This window comes from Micropterus dolomieu, linkage group LG03 (genome assembly GCF_021292245.1).
Source record: "Micropterus dolomieu isolate WLL.071019.BEF.003 ecotype Adirondacks linkage group LG03, ASM2129224v1, whole genome shotgun sequence".
Classification (NCBI taxonomy): domain Eukaryota; kingdom Metazoa; phylum Chordata; class Actinopteri; order Centrarchiformes; family Centrarchidae; genus Micropterus; species Micropterus dolomieu.
This window is the reverse complement of record NC_060152.1, coordinates 33,819,752-33,827,452: the sequence shown is the minus strand read 5'-3', so window position 1 is coordinate 33,827,452 and position 7,701 is coordinate 33,819,752. Positions and strand designations below refer to the sequence as shown.

General features: G+C 38.1%; 1 long non-coding RNA gene across 1 annotated transcript in view; it reads left to right on the top strand.

Annotated features, from left to right (window-relative positions):
• LOC123967621 overlaps positions 1-7,701 on the top strand; it is a 19,514-nt gene that overhangs the window by 1,691 nt on the left and 10,122 nt on the right. Inside the window, exons 3-4 of the long non-coding RNA XR_006824295.1 lie at positions 2,517-2,570; positions 5,611-5,673. This is a non-coding gene — a long non-coding RNA (uncharacterized LOC123967621). The remainder of the gene's footprint in view (positions 1-2,516; positions 2,571-5,610; positions 5,674-7,701) is intronic.

The following is a 7,701-nucleotide window of genomic DNA, read 5'->3' as shown; positions in this document are numbered from 1 at the left end:
TGAAGTTACAACAACTTCCTGTGTCATGGCGAAGACTTGATCTCTGACGCCACGCCACGGACACGCCCATTGACGAAAACTTGAAAATAGCACAACTTTTCATCTTCAATGCCTTTAGAAGGCACAGCAGAAATTTGAGGTCGGTCGGACTAAATCCCTAGGAGGAGTTCGTTAAAGTACGAAGTGTGTAAATCATCCAAAAATGGCTGTAAAATTCAAAATGGCCGACTTCCTGTTGACTTTAGGCTATGGGTTCTTGAGGCTTTTTTGTGCGTCTTGATATGATACATGTCCCCAGAAAATTTCGTACATGTAGGTTGAACGTGAACGAGGGGCTAATTTTTTTCCAATTTTCTAGGTGGCGCTAGCGAGTCATTTTGCAACGCCCATGTGCGAAACTTGTAGAATACGAAATTTTTCACCGGTTCTGACATGTTTGCAAATTTTGGTGAGTTTTCGAGAATGTTTAGGCCATGTCAGTTGAGCCTACTTTGCAAAAAAAAAATATATATATATAATCCGAGCAAATTCAATAGGGACCTCACACGTTCGTGCTCGGGCCCTAATAATAAACTTTATTCAACAGCAACACATAGTTACAAAAGGCTTTACATGGTTGAACATGAATTAAAACCATAAAATAGCCACAAAATCAAGAAATTTAAAATTATATAAAATTTAAAAAAAATATTCTGCAACATTGATACAGTAAAAAATAACATATTAGACCAGAAGGATGCACTAACATTAATAAAAGGAAGTTTTGTAAAGTTATGTCTTGAGAAATGATTGTAAAAGATGTTTTCGATCCTGAAAGCCTCAGGTTCTCAGGCAGGGCGTGAATCCACGACTATGCGTCAGGTCAGCGTTACCGGACTTTGTTGTTCATGTCCGCTTATAGCCAAAAACTAAAGGAAGAAAGGAGAACGAGGCTACATGTGCAGAGAAACGGCTATTTATAAGTCGAGATTTATTTGCCTTATTTTTTTTTTTATTTCAGCCGGTGGTGTTAAGTGTTAAGCCTAGGCTATATGCTTTGTAAAAACCACACTCCTTGCTGCTGTTATTAATATGATATTAATTAAAAGGTCAGGAGAGACTGCTTTGTTGGGGGGTGAATGGGGGCGGTGGTTAAAGCAGTGTTTCCCATAATTAGCATATAATTTTTTGTATTGAGGAGCATATTCGTGCACCACCTCCTCGCTCGCTCCCTCTTCTTATCTCTCTCTCTCCCTCTGTCATGAACCCCCCCCCCCCCCATCATTCTGTGGGAAACACTGGAAAGTAATAAAGTAACTTAACTTGTTACTTTTATCACCCAGTAATAAGTAATAATACTTTTTTAAGGAGTAATAAGTAACTAGTAAAATATTACTATTTCTGAGTAACTTGCCCAACGCTGCTGGTAACCAGTGAAGAGAGGGTGAAACAGGACTGATGTCTTGTGTTAGTTTAAAGTCCAGCAGTGGTGTCGTGTACCAGCTGAAGTGGTGAGATAATTCTCTGGCTCAGCCCTAAATATAATAAATTACAGTAATCTAACTTAGATGAAATAAATTGCGGCAAAAAATGACTTTCATAGTTTTTGCTTGCAGCGAAACACACAAGCAACACACTGAAAGAAAGAAATGTGCCTGCTCAGCCGCTCCCCTTCGGCTGCGGTCTCATGCATGTTTTTTCACTGTTGCAAGTTTATCACCAAAAGCTTGACTTTCTGTTGGTTTCACTGCATTCCATCACATCAATTAAAGGCTTTTGTGGTGCAGCAGCGATCAGCGGATTTTACTGATGGAGCCTCCGACTGCAGCTGCTTGAGGTGTAGCTGGTTTGATCGGATGGACGTGCAGCCTCTCTTTCCGCTGTTTGAGTCTTTAGTGTAATTCAGTTTATTCATTGAAAGCTAACAAAATAATTTTCCGCTGTTTACTTTCAACACACGTATCAGCAAAATACCTTAAATTTTTTGGTCACTAAACTATTTCACTCCTCTCTCATTCAAATATAAAAAAATTCCCGAGCTGTAGTGTTTTTCCGTATAATATTACCAGTGAGGATGAACTAATCAGGATGAGGAGGATCTGATAGTTAAAAGTATTGGGAAATTCTAAGTTATTTGAGATAAGAACAAAAGAAAATCGATCACCTTGCTCGTCTATAACGGCAACAAAAATAATACAAATCAACTACTATGACATCATAGGTGGCATTTTACACACGGTATCGATTGAAGTACTTTATTGGTATCTGTATCACTTTAAGGGAACTGTTTTTGGTACTGAAAACGTAAAATGAATGATACCCAAACCTAAATGTTAACCCAGGATTCTGGCTACATCTTTGATATTTGTAGACAGGGATACAAGATGTAAAAGTGGGAGACTTTAGGGGGGGGGGCAAAATAATGATTTCTGTAGCGATTTAGCGAACCTAGTAAAGTCAGATGATGTGAAATACATTAGATATGTGGGTTTTTATCTTCTCTGTACTGAGGTGTGTTTCTGGTTTTGTGTTTGCAGGGAGAGACGGGACCAGATGGAGCACGAGGAGATAAAGGACACCCAGGAAACCCAGTAAAAAAAACTTTTTCATTTCCCTGCACGTTGGTACTAGTATTGTCTTTGGTCTGTGGACAGAATTTTTATTAAAGGATGTTTAGCTTTTTAATCAGCTCAGGTATAAAGAGCATAGATTAAAATAAATAATACTTAAAACCCTTTCAAGCGTAGTGGTGACTACAGTGGACAGCTATTCAAAGGCTGTTTAACTTTATGGGCAGAGGTTCTGATAGTCTAGTTTGACATCAGCCACTACAGTGGACGCTAGTCGGTCATGTCATACACTGCCACCGTCTGGCAAGCCGTTTTAAGTGCAACTTAAATTTGCCACAACCAAGATGGCCGACAGTTGATCAGAAACGCTAAGCACCTCAGGTAAATCTTGCTAGTCTTTCAATTATAGGAGACCCCTGCAGTTAAATAAAATGTTAACATCTAGTAACAACTAATACGATTGTTAAACTTCCCAAGTATTGATTTTATGTTGGAAGGAAATCATCTGACCACTAAATTGGACATTATGCATCGCTGGCTGTATTTCACTGCACCTAACTATTAGTGAGACTTTGTTGTTCTTGAAAATACTTTATGTGCAGTAATTGTTTTGGATGTAAACCAGTGGAATTATGTTATTAGAATCTAAAACTTACAGTATTTCTAACAAAAACAATATTTTGTGCGGAGTAGTTCCATTAAGTAACATTTAGTGTCTTTATGTTTTGTAGAGCTGCGAGCAGCGAGTAATAGAAAAGCATTCAGGATAGTGAAGCAAATCCATCAGAATCGAATGAGGATTCTACTAGTGGCAGTGATGATGAATGGCTGCCACAAATAGGAAAATCACCAAATGCTAGCAGCAGTGATAGTGGAGCTGAGGATGCTCAGAATGACAGAGTCAGAAGTGAGATTCAAAGCTTTTGCATTTGATTAAATGGTATTAGAATATGTTAAAAGACCACATTTGTTTAACAGCATTAAAAATATAGTTTTTACATACGATATCATTTAATTCGTTGTTTTATTAAATAACTTTTTCTTCAGTTGAAAACTTGTTAATTTTTTTTTTAAAATTTAATTTTTTTTTTTCATGCCTACAGAGCAATAAAAAAACACATAGGAAATAAAATCCCAACAGAGGCTGTCGTGATTCATGCATGAAAGGGTTTTAAACAATAAAAATTTGTACAGGGTGTCTGCGGGGTCTTAAAAAGTCTTAAAAGGTAATAAATCAATTTTGCGAAAATTAAGGCCATTAAAAAGTCTTGATCGCCATTTAACTGGGTATTAAATTTTATAGATATTTTTGTCCATGTGAACATCCTTTTTGTCCAAAGAGTTTGTATGGTAAAAGTGTGGGTGAACATATTTATTTATATTGCATAGCCAAAATTACTAGACAGGCAGAACGTAGTGAGTTGTTGTTTTGTGTGACGTTAGGCGCAGGGATCTAGGATCTTGCGTGCAAGCCTTTCACACTCATACGCCCCTAAAAATGGAACCGGAAAACTGATTTACGAGCACAACAGACCGTAACCTTCCACCACGCCGGATCCCTAATTGTTCAAGACATGGTCGGACTTAGCTCTGTGGTCGCTTGAACAGCCCCGTTACTCAATAACAAGAGCGAGATGCGCTGTCGGCAGGTGAAGCGGTAAGACAGCAGACAACAGGGAGAATATAAGCAGCATATTGGTTTGGCTAACGTTAGCTGGCTATTTAGCTACATCTGTGCCTTTTTATTAAAACACGTTCGACTTTTCATAAAGCCGATGCGCTCGTCATCGTCACTTTTCGTGAACAGATTAATCACAGCCTGTATGGAGCGGGATTTAAAAAAAAAAAGTTTGATGTGCTACAGCAAACTTTCCAAATGTTGAACTAATCCTTCTGCCTAAATAGTTATGATTACTGACGAGTTAGTAGCCTACTTAAAATTAAAGTTAGAGACTAACTGTAGAATACTTTTCTTTCACAAAGTTAATGAATAAAAAAACAACCACAAAATGAAACGGCTGTAACTGGAATTAATATTATAATAGTGGTAAACTATATACTAAACTATTATAGAATATAGATTATAATTATAATGAATATACTAACAACATATAATTAACATAAATATAAAACTATCAGTTTACTATTATATTAACAATGTACTTTTAATATAATGTTATAATATTATACTAATACACTCATTTGTACTAGTTCCTCCTCCAGGTTCTGGATCGAGCCACTGTAGTGGAAAGATTTAGCCAGAGCCAGGATGCCATTGTGCCAATATGTGCTGCTTCTGGCCGCCTCCTCCTCCTTCTGAGAGCACACGTTCCCCTTGTTCTATTTTACATCTGTTTTACTAAAGTTTACACAAATCAGCTTTAGGATGCAAAGGTGGGCTGTGTAGTTTTTAGTGGCTTCTAGCAGTAAGGTTTCAGATTGCAACCAACAGCATACGCTTTACATATTTGTGACTGAAAATAAGTTACAACTATGTGAGGTAGTTATCAACTGGTCGGCGTTTGCAGGCAAGCTAACATTATCTAGTTTGAACCAACTAAAACCGTTTCACATGTTTTGCAGTAATGTTTCCGACGAGTCCTTCACATAGAAAACAGTAGGCCTAAACAGGCTGTTATTGGCAACTGAGAAAGTTGGTGAATGCCTCAATTTTTAGATGAGGTTACAACCTGGTCATGTATAGGTAATAAAATGTTATGAATATGTTTAAATTCCTTTTAAAAACTCCACAATTCCCCTTTTAAAGGTGTGAGGCCGACTTAACCGGTTACAGCTCATAGTGGCGCGGCAGTCTTAAATTATGTTGAAAAAGGTCTTAAAAGGTTTTGAATTTCACTTCTTGATTCCTGTGTATATACCCTGTAGTATAAATAATGGACATTTTATACCTACATTATTATCAACTGTGAAAGTTAGTAATAATATGAATAATATAGTTACTGTTACAGCAGATGTTATGTCTTCATATATTTCAGTTGTTAGTAGGTGTTGACCTCTGACCTCTGGCTGGTTGACTGACAGGTTGAACTGTTGTCCTCAGGGTATCCCGGGTATCAGAGGGGAGACGGGGCCTAAAGGACAGCGAGGACTGAGAGGAGATCCGGTGAGTCTTTTTTTTATTTTTTATTTCACTCCATGTCATCACAGATCCTCCACCGACTCCCACACCAACAATCATGATCCCTCACCAGCTTCCCACTAGGGGTGGGCGATAGGGCAAAAATATCATATCACGGTTTATTTCAGGCAGAATCACGATTCACGATCTTATCACGAATCATTTTTATGTTGGTTATTGGGGTTAAAAATAACACTTTATTAAATCGTATACAGTGTGGCCTAAGGATTCATTCAAACAACAAATGACTGATTCATTTTGTTCTTATAACATTTTAAAGATTTTAATATACATGTTTTGATTTGATCTTCTCATGAATGTGCTGTTCTGCATAAACACACAAAGACAGGGAGGGACTTGCAAACATTGATTGGCGTTTACAGTAGCCAATAGCGCTGAATGTGAGTTACGCACCCCCCCCCCCCCCCCCCCCCCCCCCCCCCCCTCCCCGTCATGCAGACTCTGTGCAGACTGGTTCAGCTCTCACTGAGTGAACACTACGGCCGGACTGGGACCAAACACAGTCTCCGAGACCGGCAGTGGATAGTTTAACGACAGGGTATACAGGACTGAGTTGTTCTTGCCGGGTTTGGCTCTAGCGCCCCGGGGCTGACTCAGCTAGCCGCCCGGCTAACCGAGCTAACTAACTACAGATCCAGTCAGTAACGTTTGCGGTTTATCAAAAAGTAAATGTACAGTGGGTACGGAAAGTATTCAGACCCCTTTAAATTTTTCACTCTTTGTTTCATTGCAGCCATTTTCCAAAAATCAAAAGTTCATTTTATTTCTCAGTAATGTACACTCAGCACCCCATCTTGACAGAAAAAAACAGAAATGTAGAAATTTTTGCAAATTTATTAAAAAAGAAAAACTGAAATATCACATGGTTTGTATTTATACAGATTATTCTGTTCAGTAATATCACAGTTGGAGTAAGCTTTTCTGCTTACATGAATAACAGCACAGCATGTATGCTTACTGTACAACAGACCAACCACTGTCTGGGAAGGCTGAGTGGAAACAATGAGCATCGTCGAATTAACTTTATAAACATTGTGTGAGAGTTGTGAAGTAACATTCACATTAGTGTTTCCATACAGATATCTAATTAATCATATTGGTAACAAGCTTTGCTGTAAATGCTACAGGAAAGGTCACTGGTGCCTCCCATATGCGGAACATGTCTCAGCCAAAGAATTGACGAGGGGAAAAACAGACATTTATCTAAATACCTGCCAGGCAGTGGCAGTAATGTAAAAAATATCTGACATAACTTCAGACATTTTCCTACATCTGTCACGTTGCGATAACTTGAAGAATCGATCCTTGGAAAAATAAAATTTTATAAGATGTTGCTCTGAAAAGAAAGGCAGTGTTCTTTTTTTAAATATCAGTAAATAAATCACTTGTATCAGTGAAAAATGTATTAAAAAGATGCAATGTTTTATTATCCGTTAATTCATACAAACACATGCGCTGTGAAAGAGTAATAAATTAATCAAATGTAAATCATTTTTATAAAGTAATACTTTTTAAATTTGTCTGTGGGTCAGTTTTCATTGGTCAGGCTTAATCCAAATTCCCAAACTTACCTGCAGTTGCAGCCTCGCAAACTCTAAAGGGGATTACAATTTGAAAAATAAATACAGGGTTATGAGCATAGCAGCGGCCCAGGCCGCAAGCTCAGAAGATGGACATTTGGACTCAGCCTTACTCCCTGTTCACATACTGACTCATAGTGACATGTTCTGTCTTGGCTCTCGAGTTTGAAGCTTGCACGCCAGTAAAGCATGTCATTTACACACTCAGCTCTGACTGGGCAGTTGTCTTCTCCTGTTGCCACTATACTGGTGCAAGAAGTAGAAGTATGTCATTTCTAGAGGTGTGTGTGTGTGTGTGTGTGTGTGTGTGTACATGTGTGTACAGAGAAATATATCTTTTTAGATAAACAGATGTTGACAAAGTTTGACTTTAGGGACCTAACTGGAAGTTGGAAAAAGGTAATAAATTGCA